The sequence below is a fragment of the Maylandia zebra genome, linkage group LG13 (genome assembly GCF_041146795.1).
Source record: "Maylandia zebra isolate NMK-2024a linkage group LG13, Mzebra_GT3a, whole genome shotgun sequence".
Lineage (NCBI taxonomy): Eukaryota > Metazoa > Chordata > Actinopteri > Cichliformes > Cichlidae > Maylandia > Maylandia zebra.
Genome location: NC_135179.1, coordinates 4374488 through 4393991, shown reverse-complemented (window position 1 = coordinate 4393991; position 19504 = coordinate 4374488). Strand labels below are relative to the sequence as shown.

General features: G+C 38.5%; 3 long non-coding RNA genes across 3 annotated transcripts; all 3 read right to left on the bottom strand.

The window, feature by feature from the left end:
• Positions 1 to 1588: 1588 nt before the first annotated feature.
• LOC101468883 (uncharacterized) lies at positions 1589 to 4789 on the bottom strand. Its single transcript, XR_013101240.1, has 4 exons — positions 4750 to 4789; positions 3890 to 4038; positions 3643 to 3818; positions 1589 to 3509 (listed from the first exon to the last, which is right to left on the bottom strand). It is a non-coding gene; the product is annotated as an uncharacterized LOC101468883 (long non-coding RNA).
• A 2113-nt stretch (positions 4790 to 6902) lies between these two features.
• LOC143421727 (uncharacterized) lies at positions 6903 to 8116 on the bottom strand. The gene is made up of 3 exons (XR_013101287.1): positions 7966 to 8116; positions 7336 to 7523; positions 6903 to 7239 (listed from the first exon to the last, which is right to left on the bottom strand). It is a non-coding gene; the product is annotated as an uncharacterized LOC143421727 (long non-coding RNA).
• Positions 8117 to 9903: 1787 nt separating this feature from the next.
• On the bottom strand, positions 9904 to 17086 carry LOC143421678 (uncharacterized). The gene is made up of 4 exons (XR_013101239.1): positions 17054 to 17086; positions 15189 to 15322; positions 12508 to 12683; positions 9904 to 12376 (listed from the first exon to the last, which is right to left on the bottom strand). It is a non-coding gene; the product is annotated as an uncharacterized LOC143421678 (long non-coding RNA).
• Between the last annotated feature and the right edge of the window lie 2418 nt (positions 17087 to 19504).

Sequence of the window (19504 nt, the reverse complement as noted above, 5' to 3'; positions counted from 1 at the left end):
GAAAGAGTTGAGCGCGCACGGGCAGAAATGTTGAGAGCGCGAGCAACACATTGCGAGCGAGCGCAAATGCAAAAACTGAGCAAGAGGGGCTGCTATTGTGTGTGTGTGTGTGTGTGTGTATGGATAATAGCAAACACTGAAATACATTTTTTGCACGCAGCAATGAATTTTGTTCACTCAAATTTAGCTTTTCTTCGCTCAAAATCAATTTCTTCTCAAAATACAACCTGCAATTTTTTTTTACGTGTGCTCAAACTTTTTTTTACGTGCGCTCAGAATAGTGGCACAAAAATAACGCCATACCTATTAGCTTAGCACAACAACAACAACAAAAAAAGCGCTCTCTCACCCAGGAAACACACAGTCGCAGAGAGCGTGCGTCACCATGGCAACCGTAACGCTGCCGCCTGGAACAACAGAACACAGCTGTCAAACAAAACCCAAAGTCCTGACCCGCCACAATATGAAACAGGAAAATACCGCCGTGTAATCCATTTATTTCAACTAAGTAACTGTATTCTAAATACCACCTTTTTAAACGGTAACTGTAACGGAATACAGTTACTCATATTTTGTATTTTAAATACGTAACGGCGGTACATGTATTCCGTTACTCCCCAACACTGCTCAAGAAATATTCATATATGACTGAATATTTAAATGTGATGTGAATTCTCTGTCTTAAGCAGAGATGGGCAGTAACGCGTAATCTGATTACTTTTTTCAAGTAACGACTAAAGTAAGGGATTACTATTGCAAAAACGGTAATTAGATTACCGTTACTTTCCCGTAGGAACGCTGCGTTACTGCGTTACTAAAACCGTTATTTTTCTGCGAGAGTATCTCATGACAGTGATGTAAGCGAGTGCGACGTTTGTGACAACAGCTGTGTGCAGATCAACAATGGATAATATATCGAGTGCGGGAGAGAGTTTGAGCGTGCAGCGTTTAAAGCGTGGAAGTACTGACCTTACTTTGAGTTTGATTCCATAAAAAGTGACCAAAACATTAGTGTCCGTTGTGCGTGGGAAGAAAACCCCTAAATAAGCACCGAGTAGCTACGACATAATGGGAAACTCACAGAGAAACTCGCAGATTCTTCCACTGACCGCGGCACACCTGCACCAGGGTAAACCTCCGCCTGCCCCACTCCTGCTTTACAGGTGAAAATAGAGCAAAAGGACCGCTAGTCTTTGACTTTATTTATTTTCTGCTGTGTTTTACTTGCATCTATTTGAAAGACTGAGTGTAAAAACAAAAAAATATTTTATTTATGTGCTGGAATGTGCAGAAAATAGGTTTAAATGTTAAACTAATTTCTTCCAGTCAGAGAATGTTGCATATAATTAAATTTTTGCTTGATGCATAAAGTTAAAAGATTAAAACTAATAAAACAAATTTTAAAAAGAGACTTTTCCATTTGATTACATTTTGTATGATGGATTATGCAGAAAAAGTAGAACTGGGCTGAAAGATCTATCACTTTATCACCTCTCCAGGTTGTAAATCGTGTTTTTAAAAAGTAATGTTGAAAATCACCCAATTCTTTGAATCTTTGGGCTGAAGGAAGGACAATACTCGGTGTATATATGCTCAATCAACAATCATTTATTTCCATACAATTCAACAGTCAGAGCATTACAACGTCCGGACGGGAGAGATGCTACCAGAGGGTCAGGCACATGTCTCAAAATGGTAGCAACTTTCACAGACTTTTATAGCTAGTACCAGCCCCCCTCTTTGTCATAAAAGCTGCATCTTCACATGTTTTTCTAATTCTTAGCGAGCCTGGCTCCTGACCTTGCCTCCCTGTCTTTCTGTATGAAGTAGGAAGGGGGGTAAGGAATGTGGTTTTATCTCTTCTGCCCAGACACCTAGTCTCCTTCTTACAGCCTTCTTCACATGATTCAGCAATAAAACATTTCAAGAAAACAGTGTAAGACATTCACAGCTGATCCAGGATACAGAGTGATGCACATTTATCTAATGAACTAATATGTGAATATGTTCTGTTAACTCAAAAGTATAATGAGAACTAAACTACATACAGCTCACACACTCTATATTAAAGGGTATAATGTGATCTACAGCAGTATTCTAATTCAACTACTTTGATTACATATATAAGGTAACATATAATAACAGAATAATCTAATAGTAACTAAGTAACTAAGTAATTAATTACTTTCGAAAATAAGTAATCAGTAAAGTAATGGGATTGCTTTTTTGGGGAAGTAATCAGTAATTACTTACTGATTACTTTTTTCAAGTAACTTGACCGACACTGATCTTAAGAACAACAAAGGAAATGGAATGACGTGATCTTAAAGTTTAGACTTTTTGTTAAATCATGTAAGTCAGAGATAGTCCAGGCTTCTAAACCCATCTCAGGTGATCAAGTACCACAATCGAAAGGAGAGCTGCCCGACTGATATAATTTGACCTGCAAGGTTCAGATTTCTTCATATCAGGGAAAGCAAGAAGACACCTGGATTGAGACCAGGGATCAGGATCAGGGACTTTTTTTTTTATTAGAGAGCCGAAACTAAGGATCATGGGTGCATAAAGAGATGCAAAGTTTTTAATAACACGTGCTGCTGTAGCATCAGTGGGTAGATCAGAGGAAATGCAAATAACCTTAAAGAGTTCCATACAAAAATGAATGAGAGATGGTATAAATAAAAATTCAAATTCAAATTTAAAAAGTTACAAACATTTGGATACATTATTTGCATGTAGAAACAAATGAATATTAACTGGTGATCATAATTACAAGGAAGGGAAAACAAAACACTTTTAAAATCTCGATGAAAAAACAATTGAAAAAGAAAAGAAAAATGTGTTTACTACTGGAATACAATGAGTGTTTAAAAGTGATTATAAAGTAATTTTGAAATTATTTACACATGGATAGCTGAAGTGAGAAAAGCGTGGCTGAGATGCAGATATCAGCTGTTGTTTGCTTCATTTATCAAAAAACTCTGACACTCTGATATCAACTCTTCCCCCTCTTTTGCTCTCCTGACTCTGTTTTCATCACCACACCTCTCACTGCTGCCGTCAGTCACACCGATGAGCACAGACATGCCAGCAGCCTGTCAATGCGCCCCTGCCGCATGAAAAGACACAAAACTAAGTCCACAAAAGGACAGAGCAAAAAGAAGATCCAATTGATTTCAAAGGGAATACGTTCATTATGAAAGATGGATATGGGAATCAGTATCAGTACAAAGTACTTAAAGAACAACAGAATTAAAATTCCTAGACTTCGACGTTTCTCCTGAGTGGGCACTGAGGTGGCAGCAGGCAGGGCTCTGAAGGTCCGAGCTAAGCAGAAGATGAACAGGGGGCCAGGGAGGGCAGCATAAATAAGTAAATGTATGAACTGATGTAAAACTATGGCAAGAGGGAAACTGACAATACAAAAAGCCCAGACCAGGACACAGAGCAGCACAGAACTCTTAGGTTGTCTGAGGCAGTCCAACAGTGGGAGTGTGATGAAAAAACACCTGCAACACAAGAGAGACACAAATTCTGACTGTCATAGTACAAAAAAAGGTTTATGACTGTGAGGATTCTTCACAGTACAATATGATGTTCATAGAAATGCACGAACGCACACATTAAAAGACAGAGAGGTACCTTTCCAGAGCAATGCACACCTTGAAGTAAAGACCGACCATCTCACACAAGTTGTAAATAATACCACTCATGCTGCTTTCCACTCTTATGATCCAAACGATCATTATGCAGATCCGGATTAGATTGGAGAGGAGGAGGTTTGTGTAATAGATGACAGGGACCTGACTCCTTTGCATCTGATGGAAAAATTTATTATTATATTACATTACACATTGAATCTAAGGGACTATTTACTTCATTTACTTACCACACAACACACGTAGTAGATGATCAGTACGGTCAAAGGAAGGCAGACACACACGTAAATCCACATCACCACTTCAAGGAAATATCGCTCATGTTGATAACATTTTGTTATCGTATTTATGTATGATCCAAGATGTCTGATGTACAACACTTTTGTGAAGCACACAGGTGGTGGTAGAAAAAACAAAACAGCAGGTTAACATTGTTCTTATGTTGACATGAAATTGTGGATGAAACTGATAAAGAAGAAGCAAAACCTGCTGAACTGATGTAACAAATCATAAAATAATTTAAAAAAGGACAAAACAAGGAAGAGCATACACAAGAACGTGTCTGTACGCCTGTAAAATTAAGATTAATCAATATATAATTAATATAATAACTTTAAAGTCAGGTAAAATCTACCTTTCATTATTTCAGTTAACTTGTTTAAATGTGAATAAAGGTGATTCAGAAATTCCTTTTAAATTGTTAACAAATAAAGACAAAAACACCTCTATATAACTTTAAATAATCCTCATGGATATTTTTTATTAGACTTGTGGATAAAATAGGCAATTCATTTCATATATTGACTTCAGCAGGATCAAACACCTGTCCTCTTTAAAACTGTATTAAACAAAGACGTGAACACAAATATCCGATTTTCTCTGTCAAATAAAAAGTACAGTAAAGCTGCACATTTACATCCTCTGCATTCACACAGAAGCTCACTGCACGCACAAAAGAAAAGTTGGTAGTACTATGACTTCCACATGCTGTCTGAAAATGCTGATTTGTTCTAATTATAAGCCAGTTTCTTCATAACTATGTTGCTCTTCAAGTAGAAATAATATGAATTAGTATAAGCTTTGCTCTTACTTGTCTCAGGACTGCTTCCAGCTGAACCAGTGGGTGAAAACTGCAATATGACGAATTTGTCTTGAACGAGGAAATTGTGGTAACACTTTATGGACTCCACCCTGTACTCACTGGTGTTCACACTGACAACAGCCAGTCAGGATAAACTTAAAGCTTCTGCACCATAGACACAGTGCTAAATGCAGTGTGTGTACACACGTTTAGCTTAGCTTTTCTAAAAACTGCAGTTGGCAGTTTATTTGAAACCATGTTTGTGACTTTATGAACTCTTTACAAGTTCGATCTTCCTTTTTCCACTACAATAAAATTTCACAGACCCAACAGAGCAGGTGATGTGGCAGCAAACACCAAGTTGATAACATGGGTTTTAAATGTGCAATCTTCAGTGTGAGAGCACTTGTGTCAAAACAAGTCTATAGAACATTTCCACCTTTAACACAAGCACAACTACACAAAGCAAAAGGACTGATACTTACATAGTGCTCTTCTGCTTTATTTGAACACTCAAAGCACTTTTTTACAAGCCTCATTCACCTAGTCTAACACCCCCCCCCCCCCCACACACACACACACACACACACAACTGATATGTTCATCTGTTATTAAATCATTTACTCAATTATTATTTATGAAGTCTTTATTTATCCTCAGCCAGGTGCTGATGTCTCTAGCCTCACATTTCCTAAAACACAATCACCAATAGTGCGAGTTTGTTCCTCAGGGAGTGTGTCACAGAGTGGGGAAAAAGTGGTTAGAAACATGAATTGGTTGGTGGTGTGCCGGGGATCTAACTCGCTACTGGATTTTCCAGGCAGGTCTACAATTACAGAGTGCAGTGCACCACAAAGGAAATACACCAAAGACAAATGATTGAATACATATCTAACAAGTTACTACCAAAAAAAACCAAACAAACTGTGGACAATTTATTGTCCCTCTTCAACTGTAAACACAGAATAGTCAAACAGATTCACCGTCACACAAACCTCTAAAACACCATCCTATTTTCAACCCTGTGTCTCCATCTAGTGGCTAAAAAATGGTGACGGTTCAAATGTTGTCACATCTTTCTGCTGACAAAGATAATGATTTCACGGTTTACTATATCATCTTTGGTGTTTTTAAAGTTAAAGTTAGTTCAACCAAAAATGTTTTTTCCACGATTTAAGGAAGAGATAAAACCACCTGGCCCTACAGAACACAACCCCACCCAACACGAATGAAAAAAGTTGACAGTGACATAAAGCACAGAATAAAATGGAATATGACCAAACTTTTGCAAGAATAAGAAAATATAGATGTATACTTAACATACAAAACTGAAGTTACTATAGGCCACAGGTGTCAAACTCCAGGTCTCGAGGCGGTGTCCTGAAACCTTTACATGTGACATGTGACTCAATAAATCAGAGGAAATACAAATGTTACTGTGAGAAAACAATTAATACAATTTTAAACTGAAATTGAAAAAAAAAAAATCCCCACTGGCCCGTCTTTATCCTTCTAGATTGGGCATCCTGTGCAGGATCTTTGCTGTTCCTAGAGATGTTGTTCCTGGGATCTGTTGGAGGCATGCCCCCAGTTTTAGGGTCACTCCTCTGGGTGCTCAGATTAAAGTTTTTGATCCAATTCCCCTAGTGTTACCAGCAGTGGTAGCACAATTGGCCTTTGGAATTTAAAGCCAATTCAATTTTTTTACTCATTTTCTTTAGTCAATTTCACCTCTGGGTAAATGTCTTCCTTAAATAGAAAAATAGGGGCAGGCAGCACTGCTGCCAAGCCCCTTCGTTTAGAATGAGTCTGATTTACTAAAATATGTACAATCGTGCACACATTTCCTAAATCTGACAATGATTTTATGCACAAATTTTACGTTCCATACACATTTTAGTGAATGAGGGTTCTAGTGAAATAGATTGTTTGCTTGCTTTCTCAGCCTCTCTCCTGCTGTGTTCTCCTCTTATCTCTTTTCCTTTCCTTGTTGACATGAACCCACTCGTGTGTGCTGCCATCACTCACACTGATGATCTCTTGCTGGATCTGCTGCAGCAGCACAGACATGCCAGCAGATTTTCAACTGGACTTCTACACATAATGACAAACAGAATCAAGATCTCAAAAGAATTGAGCAGAGAGAAGATGGAAATGAAGTAACTGTCAAAAAGATATGGTTCCAAAACTATTAGGATGATTGTAGGTATGATAATCAGACAGTAACTAACCAACAACAGAACCAAAGTTCCTATAATTCTTTGTTTTTCCTCACTGGGCACTGAGGTGGCATCAGGCAGAGATCTGAGAGTCCCAGCTAGACAGCAGATGAACAGGGGAGCAGGAAACAAGGCAAAAATAAAGATGCGTTCAGACTGCTCTAATAATACTCCAAGAGGGCAACTGAAAACACAAAGGGTCCAGACCAGAAGACAGACCAGCACAGAAGTCTTGGTTTTTCTGATGAAGTCCAGCAGGGGGCAGGCGATGAAGAAATACCTGCAACACAAGACAGATACTCTGCATATCACAGTTCAGAACCATAAGGATGCTTCATTTACAGTACAAAGCGCACACACTGAGACAAATAGGTACCTTTCCAGAGCAATGCACATCTTGAAGTAAAGACTGGCCATCACACCCAACAGGTAAAAAACCGAAGCAGTGCTGGAGACTGTGCGGTCATTTGGTTTTGCTTTTGTCATGTTGAAGGCGCAAATCTTGATCACATTGGAAAGGATGAGGTTTATGTAATAGATGACAGGGACCTGATTCCTTCTTGCCTGCAGGAAACATGTATTTAAGTCACATTAATGAAGTAAAAGGAAGACTCAGTATAACAGTGTTTGTACTGCATACTGGGACAGCAGGCTCAGTCCATATCAGTTTATGGAAGTGTTCTTGTCTCTGTATCTGATAGGTCTTGATGGTTGGGTTGCTTCCTGGTTTACTGTGAAGGTCATTTTCTTTTGTGTCCTTTGTTAGTTTTACTTCCTGCCTCGGTCTCTATTCAATCAAATAGTGTAGGATGTGTGTTTCTGATTTACTTTAGTATTACGTAAATTTTTTGAGGTTATCCATTGTAAACAAGAATCAGTGCTTAATGTCCATGCAACAAATAACTAATGATTTTTTTTATTATTATAAATCGGCTTTTAAAAAAAATCTCAAAATTATTCACATGCTGACATAAAAACACATGAAAGTAATTTACTATTTACTTACCACACAGCCCACAAAACAAAGGACCTGTATGGTCAAAGGCAGGCAGTCAAAAACATAGATCCATGCAACCATAACTATGATGGGCAGCATCTTTTTCCAGCTTTCAGTGATGAAATTGCAGTAAAAAACTTTTTCTTCAGAGAAAAATATTGTTTCTGGAAAAGGCAGCATGTTAACACTATTAGAAAAGAAACAACGGATGAAAAGAAGAAACAAGGCCTGGTGAACTGACAATGTAACTATGATAGAGCCCAATGCTATATATGTCTGAACTACAGCTGACCGGAGTTTGCTCAGTTTGATTTATGTTCAGACTTCTAAAGGAAATTGATTTTTTTTAATGATTCAGAAATTCCACATTATTCCACCAAGAACAGTGAAAACAGAAAATTCCCTCTGCAGTTTCAGTAAATCTTTATTTAATTCTTGAAAGCAAGCTCGATTCACAAGAATCAAACTTTTTTAGGAAGTAAAAAAGTAGCGCATTCATCCAGAAGCTCACTACAAGCACAAAAGAAAAGAGTGTAACTTTAAAACTTCAGTAAGATATCTGATGAAGGTCAGTTTTCTCATAATTTGCTGCTCTTCAAATAGAAATAATGTGAATATGAGTGATAGGAGTCGTCTGTATTTACCTCAGGACTGCTTCCAGCTGAAAACTGTAAAAACTGCAATTTGATAATTTTTGTCTTGAGTCAGGAAGTTGTGGCAGCTTACATTATACCCCATCCCCTGACTCTCTCTCTCTCTCTCTCTCTCTCACACACACACACACACACACACACACACACACACACACACACACACACACACACACACACACACACACACACACACACACAGTGCTGACTGTAGCTCATGAAACAGTGAATTATCTCTTATGTTTTATTTTATGTAAACAAACGTGAATGTGTAAAATCATAAAATCACAGTGCAGATGTTGCAGCATGAACATGCTGTCATTAACCATCAAACATTTGAACTCAAAGCCTCTACAGTAGTCACAGCTGGATCCTGCCTGTACAGGCCAGTCGTACCCTCTCTTAAGCTGACTGGCTGCAGATAAACTGCAGACATAATTCGATCATAGATCTATAAAGATGTTTGTTTTTGGTCAGACAGGCCTTGAATTCTGTGTTTATTTCAGAAAAGTTTCTATAACCTGTAAACAATGATAAAAACCCAGTACAGCTGTTTCCCAAACCTAACCAGCTTCATGTATTTCGACACTGTCAACAACTAAACTGCCGATTCATATCTGACCTTTTTAAAGCCCTTTCTATACCGCTGTTTCTTGTTGGAGGTGGTTGATAACCACAGTGACTAACAGTCTTTATCTGGAAGCTGTTCAGTGTTAGAGAGATGTGAACTCCATGTAATAAAACTATCATGTTGCTGTAAGTTCAGCCAGTTTACACTGGAACATTTTTTCCATCATGTTTTTTAATTTTGCTTCTCTGCTGTATTTCTGAACACTCATTGACAAAGATGAACGCCCGTCACAGATGGAAGATGCATGCAGTCAGCATGAGGTCACCCATTGAAGTCCTGTTTGTTGTTGCATGTATTTTACATGTTCACAAAGGTGGCTCAGTAGTTCTGCTTGGTGCTATGATCCCACATGGAGTATTATTCTGATTTATGAACAATGTGTAAAAGTCAACATTGTTGCACTTGTTTTATGGAGAATATGATCTTCTTGCAGAGCAGCAAGAAGAAGTTTATCCCACATTTCTTCCTGTAAATATGCTACAATGCTACACATCACTGTGCTGTAGACAGATTTGTCAACAGTATTTGATAGTAATGGGTCCTTTGTGTATGTAGAAAATGTTTCACATCTTTAAGTTCAGCTCATGAAAAATGGGAGCAAAAACAAAAGTGTTGCGTTTATAGTTTTGTTCAGTGTATTTACAGTGGATGGCACTAGACTGGAAATTTGCAATGCAAACCAGTAAAAATTTAATCTTGATCCATATCCAGCAGGCATTAAAACTCAAATTAATTCATGTTTATACATGTTTTGCTTCTCTTTGCTAAAAACTACATTTGGCTTTTAATACACTTTATTAAATTTTTATTAAACCACGCGTGTGACTTTATGAGAGCTTTAGTAACTCAGTCTTCCTGTGTCCACCACATGAAAACCCACAGACACATCAGATGAGAGCTGCTTAACGTAGCAGCCTCGATGATACCGCATGTTTAAAGATTTCTATCTTCACTGAAAACCGATGTGCTCAGAGACGTAACTGACTTACCAACAACATTTCCCCTTTTATACATGCACAAACCATGAGTATTGCTTAACCTACATCAGCATATAGTATTTACATTCTAACAGCAGGTGGTTTGGGTAGCTGAGGTTTTGCTAATATGTTACTGAGATGGGAGGCCATTCTCCTAAAAACAGGAAGCCAGAGTATTTGGTTTTGCATATGGTTTTGTAACCCCAGAAATAACAAGATATATACTAATGTACATATATCTATATACTTATACGTACAAAAGTCCATACACAAACATACATGTGCACAAACACAGATTAAAAATACAACATAAGCGTAAATAGCCGGTAACAACACTCAAAGCTCATCATCCTTGTATTTTGTGCCCCTTGGTGTATTTTGTCATGCTTAGACATTGCTTTAGTTCATCTGCCTGTGCTGCAGCTTTACACTGCATAGATGCAAAAATTGCAAACGTTTTAGTAATACCTGCTGCCATCAGCCAATAGATCAGAAGAAATGCAAATGTTATTATGGGGCAACACAAATGTAGTCCAGAAAAACAATGTGTTAACTTTAAAGAGTCTCTTATAAAATGAATGAGAGACTCAACAATTGCAAAATTCTATGTCAGCTTGTTCTTGAGTTATGACATTCACAAGATTTTCAGAAAACTTGTCCTCTGAGAGTGAGTTTGAGGTTATGCAGATTTAAACTTATACAAGATTTTTAATAGATATGATGTGGTATCAATTTGAAGCTCATATGTCACCTCGTTTTTGAGTTGTCTCCTTCACAAGCTTAGCTGTCCACACCACCATCATCATACTCCATCAGCCTTTCACAGGTGAGGACTACAGAAATATGATGAGGCAAAAAACTTTTTATATCATTCCCCACATGGCAGGAAAAAAATACTTTCATGCCCCATCTAAACAAAACAATGACAGAAAAGCCGAGCTGCAACGTTATTTAGATAATAAACTCATTCACAATGAATCCTTCAGTAATTTTTGTTTTAAACAAACAACTTTCATTTCAAACAACTATTTGTAACTTTTGCCACTAGACTGCTTCATTAGTCTGCACCACTTCTTCTAAAAAGTAACATGTTAAACAGAATTTGAAGATTGCCAAACATGGAAAAATAAGGTTCAGTCTTAGTCTTATTAAAAATAAAGAAATCCAGAAACTTGTGAACAGAGATGAAAACTATATAACTTGGTGGTCTGCGGTGCAGATGCAGAGGAGGCGGACACTCCTGAGCGGCATCCGCAATCATGCACTTTCAGTACACTTCTTTATTGCGGCTATCTGTTGCAGCAGATGCGCATATTATTAACGTAACTGCTGCCCATTTCTTTGTTATGCTGTCAAAGTGATTCTGATGTTAAACATTAGTTCTGCGTAACTTATCTGCCAGGTGAGTTGCACCTCATCTGTCAGAACTCTGGCCACACACCTAGAGAACCACTGCACTAACATCAATATGAGAAATTAAAAAAAAAGGTTAATATTGGAATCAAATAAGCGTTCATGCAGATTATGAAACATTTTTAAATTATTTACGGACACACTTCAGTTGAGAGAAGCATGGCTGACAGTCTGATGTCCTCATGCAACAGTATTTGTAAAGGATGTTTTTTGCCTCATTTTGCAGAAACTCTTCAACCATTTGCATCCTTGTTTCTCTCTCTTGACTCTGTTTTCATCAACACTCCTGTCTGTTCTAAAGTAAGCCGCACTCATCATCATATTCTTCATCTGATGCAGTGCTGTCCTCACACCACACACATACAGTGAAGATGAAAAAAAACAAGTCCACCAGAGGAATGAGCAGAAACAAAATCCAACTGATATGATTATCAAGAACATAACAGGCAATTGTGGGAAGGATTGTTACAACGTAGTTTAAGAACAACACAGTCAGAGTTCCTAGACTTCTTTGTTTTTCCACAGTGGACATCGAGCTGACGGCAGGCAGGGCTCTGAAAGTCTGAGCTAAGCAGAAGATGAACACAGGAGCAGGAATAATGACATAAATAATTAAATGTTGAAATGTATTTAAAACTATGGCAAGAGGGACACTGACAAAACAAAAAACCCAGACCAGAACACAGACCACCACCAAGCTCTTAGTGTTTCTGAGACAGTCCAGCAGTGGGTGTGTGATGGAAAAATACCTGTAACACAAGAGAAACACAAATTCTGATTATCACAGTGCACAATAGTACATTTCTGACTGTAAGGATGCTTCACAGTACAAAGATCATGTTTAGAGACATGCAAGGATGCACACACACTGAACAGGTACCTTTCCAGAGCAATGCACATCCTGAAGTAAAGGTTGGCCATCATAACACAGTAATAAATAATGATGGTGATGATGCTTTCCACTCTTGTCACCCAAAGGGTCATTATGCAGATCTGGATTAGATTGGTGATGAGGAGATTTGTGTAATAGATGATAGAGACCTGACTCTTCTGCACCTGCAGGAAATATAAATGTAATGTAATTATTAATTAATTAGATCGATATTTATTATAACGTCTCAGCAGGTAAAGCTGGCCATTCACTTGAAAATTGCTGTTCACAGACACTCTGAGCTTGAGCTATTTTGTAATGAACAAGGTTCAAGGTTCAAGGTTCTTTATTTGTCACATGCATAGTTATACAAGTATAACACACAGTGAAATGTAGCCTGACACGCTCCTCGACATGTGCAAAAATTGGGGGGGGGGGGGGGGGGGGGGTGTAGAGGAAGAACATTATATATATATATATATATATATATATATATATATATATATACATACATACACTGGGTGAATGTGCAGTAGTAGCAGCAAGCAGGTGAATTCTGTACATTAATATGAATAGACATCTGACTATTTTACAGGATAGACAATATAAACATATTTAAAATTAAAGGAATTGAAATGTACATTGTGCCTTGGTTTAGTGTCTGGAAGAGTCCTGTCTCAGTCAGTTATAGATGATGTGAGAGGGCGGGTGTGTGTGTTTAGGGCACGGATGGCTTGGGGATAGAAGCTCCTCTTGAGTCTCTTGTCCTTGCCCGGAAGATGCGGAACCTTCTACCAGATTGCAGAAGTTGGAACAGTTTGTTGCCAGGATGGGACGGGTCCTTCAGTATCTGCGCTGCTCTAGTCCGGCATCTCCTGGTGTAGGTGTCCTGAAGCGGGGGGAGAGCAATCCTGCAGCAGCGTTCTGCTGTACGGATCACTCTCTGGAGAGCTTTTTGGTCCTTCACACAGCTGTTCCCGAACCACGATGTCATGTTCTGTGTGAGGATGCTCTCCACAGCGCCTGTATAGAAAATCCTGAGGATCTTTGGAGAGACCCTGAACTTCCTCAGTTGTCGTAGGTGATACAACCAGCAATAATTCAAGTCTCTAGATGTGCAAAGCTGATAGAGACATACCCCAAAAGACTTACAGCTGTAACTGCTGACACGGGGGGGGGGGGGGGGCCTCAATTCAAATGGGCGTCACACTTTTCAGATTTTTATTTGCTTAAAATTTTGAAAACCATGTATAATTTTTCTACCACTTCACAATTTGCTACTTGTGCTACTTTGTGTTGGTCTGTCACAGAAAATCGCAATAAAAAACATTTAAGTTTGTGGTTGTGCTCTGATGCGACCTGAGCGCTCACACTGTGCGTCCATACCATGAAGGTTATAACAGAAAATCTGTCGCTCGCTCTCTCTCCCTCTCTGTCTTTCACTCACACAGACACGCACACCACCACCATCACCATCAACTTTGCTAAATTGCTAATGAAAAACATTGATCAGGCAGCTGTGATTGAGCAGCAATGTCCATCCAACTCTTTTCACGGTTGGTGCGGTCGTGATAATTTTGTGAGGCCACATCGAAAAGGCTCGGATGAGCTTGCCAAAGTTCTACAAGTTGTGCCTCCATCGCTTGTGTCCAGATCACACGCTGGACTGCTGTGTTACTCCGTCTTTCCACTTCCATTTCTGTTTGCGTGTGCTCAGTGTGAGAGGTTACGTTGACACTCTAACGAGGATGACAGGATTTCAAACAGGTTTGATTTTCTTGCGACCATGCGATTGATGATCGGGAGCTGGTTGTGAGGTGTTAATTACTTCTCCTTACGCCATGTATACTACACGATGCACAAGACACGATTAAGGCGAAACTCGGGGCGATTACCAAAAGGGTCGCACGACTGAAAAATCAGCTCAAAATGGGCCAAAAATCACACAGTGTATGCAAAGCTTGAGGGACAAGGGGAAACTGACAACATAAATACATGTGAGAGTGAATGAATAGTCATAGCGAGATGGGTGAGGTGAAGCTAAACACACTGAACACAGGAAGAGAGGCTGTCAAAATAAAAAAGGAAACAGTAAGACGCAAACTATGATACACAGAGGAAGGGAGTACACAGAGATGTGAACTGTCACAGGAGACGGAGACGAAGACAAAGACACAAAGGGAACCTAAAAGACAAGAGAACATGAACAAGACAATAAACAAATAAACTCAGAGACCTAAATGAACTAAACTTGAGACTAGACCGAATAAACTTGAACTGAAACTATCTGCACTGTTGGCTCAGGAGGCCAGCAATGGGGATCAATATATATCAAGTATACATTATTATTAATACCAGTATCGATACAAATGACATTTGAACCATTCCTTCCACCTTTATTACGAGAGTTAACCATACCACTTTGTTATCCTTTGTCATAAATACAGATTTTAAATCAAGAGCTGTTACTATAAAATTTACCTTCTTTAGTACATTCATTTAATCAGCCTGTGTCATCACCCAGAAATGACATACGGAACTAATGATTATTTCTAATTGTCATTAGATCAAATCATTGCAGCCCTCTGCACGAGTTTTCTTTTATTGCTAAATCTTCTAATTATTCTCATAATTGCAGACTCACAAAAAGAGATGTAAGAAATGTAAAATCTAAGTCATCATTTACTTACCATATAAGACACACAGTAGATGATCAGTATAGTCAAAGGAAGGCAGACACACATGTTGATCCACATCACCACTTCAAGGAAATACTGCTCCTGTCCATGACTTTCTGTGATGGGGTTCTTTCCTGTGTAAACCACTGCATTGTGTGGGATAGGAAGTGTTGGAAAGCGCATTAGTTTAAGATTGTTCTACTTTTCTGTATGTGAATTGGGAAAGAAGAAAAAAAGCCTGTTGAACAGAAAACAAAAACATGAAAGAGCCCAAATAATATCAGAATTTACTCTGGGTATACAGAATAGAGGTGGGACGTGGTATGAAAATATGAATTCAATTCAATTCAATTCAATTTTATTTATATAGCGCCAAATCATAACAAAAGTCGCCTCAAGGCGCTTCATAGATACAGAGAAAAGCCCAACAATCATATGACCCCCTATGAACAAGCACTTTGGCAACAGTGGGAAGGAAAAACTCCCTTTTAACAGGAAGAAACCTCCGGCAGAACCAGGCTCAGGGAGGGGCGGCCATCTGCTGCGACCGGTTGGTAATGGTCCCTGGGCTGATGTCTTGACTTTTGTCATTTCTGTATTTGTTTTTGGTTGCGAAGTGGATATTTTTAACAGTATTATTATTAAGGTATTATTATTATTATTATTATTATTATTATTATTATTATTATTATTATTATTATTATTATTATTAGTAGTAGTAGTAGTAGTAGTAGTAGTAGTAGTAGTAGTACTATTAGTATTGTTGTTCTTGTTATCATTATTATTAGCCGGCTAATTAGCTTCACAGCGTTTATCACAGGCCGCTTGATTGTGCGGTGCTTGCCTTTATTTAGATTTTCAACATTTTATATTTTCCACTTTTTCTGTTCCATTTTCTCCCACACCGTTTGCCCAGCACACACAGTTGTGACACAGAATGGTTACAAAATTGTTACAAAAATCACAGTTTTTAAAACACATCCATACCATTTGTGGTTATAGTCACAGTGCAACCCACTTCTCACATAGAGATAACAGAGACATAAGTGTACTCTCCTGTGGCTCCCTTACTCATGTCATTATAATTCTGCAATTTGTTGGAATTTCCTCTCTGTCTCATTTTGACAGACCATAGTCCCGTCCCTGCTCTGCCATTTAATTAGGCATATCTGTTTTTGCTCTATAGCACTAAACTATTTACAGTACCTATAATCTTTTAGTCCCACCAACTGCAAGCCAAAGACAGAAACCGGCAGTAGCAACAATTCCAGAAACTTCAGTCTTGTTGAATTAGTTATGTTCCTTCTCTACCCAGCATTAATTATGTATTTTTGTATCAGATATATGACTTTAAAGTGAGGAAAAATCTGTATTTCATTGATGGATTATATATATTTAAATGTCAAGGAATAAAAGTCATCCTGAAATTCCTCAGAAAATGTTCCAGGACACCAACAACAGTAAAAAAAATGTCTTTGCAACAGTAACTGTAGTAACTATGATTGAGGCAAGATTTATTAAAGATATGTTTTATGAGACTATTTTAGCAATGTGTATCTAATATGGACAGTTCAATTGTATATTATATTATATTCATCATATACACCACAAATTGCTAATACTATTTGAGCTCTCATAAACCAAGTACAGTTCTTATATTACCAACAGACACATGCATATATATATTAGCAGGAAACACATTGACAGCACTGCATTTACACAGAGCCTCACTGCAAGCACAAACGAAAAGCAGGTGGTGTCATGACTACAATATGCTGTCTGAAAATATGGACTTGTCCTTATTATGAGTCAGTTTCTTCATTACTATGCTGCTCTTCATGTAGAGATAATGTGAGTAAGGTAAACATTGCTCTTACTTGTCTCAGGACTGCTTCCAGCTGAACCAGTGTGTAAAGTCTGCAATATGACAAGTTTGTCTTGAACGGGGAAGTCGTGCTAGCTTACTTTACTAACCCCACCCTGTACTCATTGGTGTTCACATTTACAAAAGCCCAAACATGAAATCAGGAACAGCAGGACGCATTTTAATTCAAACTGTCTGCACAGCTAAGCATCATCCCTCCAGCTCTGTTGACTGTAGTCAATGTCTGTCCTTCTCAAAGGGACATGCAATTTCGTTTCAACATAAACAGTCTTTTTTTCTTCTTCCCCTGTACAGCTGTTGCCTAAATCACAACACAGCTACAACAAACGATCAACATTTAACAAACTTTGTGACAGCAAACATGGTGTAAGCTGCTATTATTTCAGAGTGTCAGCAGTGAACATGTCAAAGCTGAGAGGTAGGTGATGGCTTATTCCACATCAAGAAGCTCTGATGTCTTGTTATACAACCACCAGTATGTGCACACATGCTAGAGCGAATTGCTGAATAGTATCTTTATAACAGGGTCACAGAGGGAGGCAAAAATAACACAGTGAGCTCATCACTAAAATCATGGCTGGGACAACAGTAGATCACAACAGTCATTAAAGAAGAACAGAATCTGCTGCTCTTTGCACCAGTGAATAAATACAAAAAACCAAATGCTGGTCAGATTATAGCAGGATTTATTCAAATATCCATTTAAATGAATGATGGATACATTTAAATCTTTATTTCAGTTTTGAAGTCCTGAATGATTGATGAGGTTTCTGTGACTTTACCACCTTTCATGTAGAACTGAATTTGTATTTCTGTCAGAATGAGCACAGAGTCTGCCAGGGTTGGAGAATTCTGATAAAAACAAAATAACACAGATATACACAGTATATACTTGTTTATTATCAAGTGTAGTTGGCAGCGGCTTTATGAATTAAAAAAAAACTTTATGAGCCCCTTACAGACTGAATCTTCCTGTTTCCACCACATTAAAACCCACAGACAGCAGATGTGAGTAGTTGAAGTGGCAGCGTGTTTCTTTAATTTGTCACTCATCTGTGTTTCTCCTGCAGAGAAAAGAAGGCTGATGCAGTGTGACACCTGCTGTTCACTTGTTGTAACTGCTTCTGGTAATCTTCCGGTTTCTTCTGACTGTCAACTTTCTAAATACTGGAGAACAAATTTTTCTGACGTTCTAATGAATGTTTATCACTCTCTCTTCACAGCTACAACGTGCTAAGTTCACATTTCCCTTTGCTCTCCTTGTAAATTAGTCATAGGTGCAGTGTGAGCACCAGGAAGCAGAGTTGCAGTCTTACATGCCTCTCTGCAGCTTTTCTGCCCCTGTTATCTCCCCCAAACCCCATCCTCAGCTCAGATAAAATAATTGTTGTGGCTGATTGTAACATGTAGATGCTAAAACGAAAGCCTCAACACGGCATTTAATCTGTTTTTAGACTCAATCGGTTTCTTTCAAAAATGCAAAAGAACTCAACCTCTGTACCAACACAGAGCAGAGAGAGCAACCTGAACGCTACTCCAACAGAGGTCGATTATCTTCTTAATAATTTTGCCTCCTCACAACGTACGACTCTGGATACTGTAGCTCCTGTGAAAATAGAGCTTCAGATCAGAAGTACCTGACTCCGTGGTATAATTCTCAAACACGTACCCTAAAGCAGATTACTCGTAAGCTGGAGAGGAAATGGCGTGTCACAAATTTAGAAAATCAACATTTAGCCTGGAGAAATAGTTTGTTGCTTTATAAGAAAGCCCTCCGTGAAGCTAGAACATCTTACCATTCATCACTGATTAAAGAAAATAAGAAAGAAATTCAAATTTTATTTGTCACATACACAGTACAACATGTAGTGAGATGCTTGTGTCCGAGCTGCGGACAGACTGGAGACGTAGCCGCACCATTCCAGTGCTTGGTTTTAGCAAGGGAGTCTAGCCAGGACCCTTACTGGATACCGGGTGGGACTCAAACTTGCGATTCCCGCTGCAAAGTCTTTTTCTCTAATTGATTTTTCTGAGTTAACTTCAGTAATTACTTTCTCCAAACCATCAACGTGTCTTTTAGCCCGTTCTCTCTCCTGAGGCGTAACATGGCGACGTTTTGTCACGTCCCGCGGTGTTCCTTTTTATTAAAAAATTTAAAAAATTGAGACACCTTGGCCTATGGTACAATGTATACAATGTATGAAAAGATCTTTTTTGCAGATACTACTATGGCTCTGCAGATTTTTTCTTTTCTTTTATCCTTTGTCGGCTCACCTTGAGGCTGGCAAATCTGTCTATCACATTTTGGTGGTCAAGTCTCTCAAGCATCTTTCTCAACTGACATCACAGCCAGGTGCTGGAGTCTGCTTTGACCCATGGTCCTTCTCAGCCAGGTATGGAGCTGACTCAAGACACTAAAAGACCTTTCACAGCTACAGCTGCT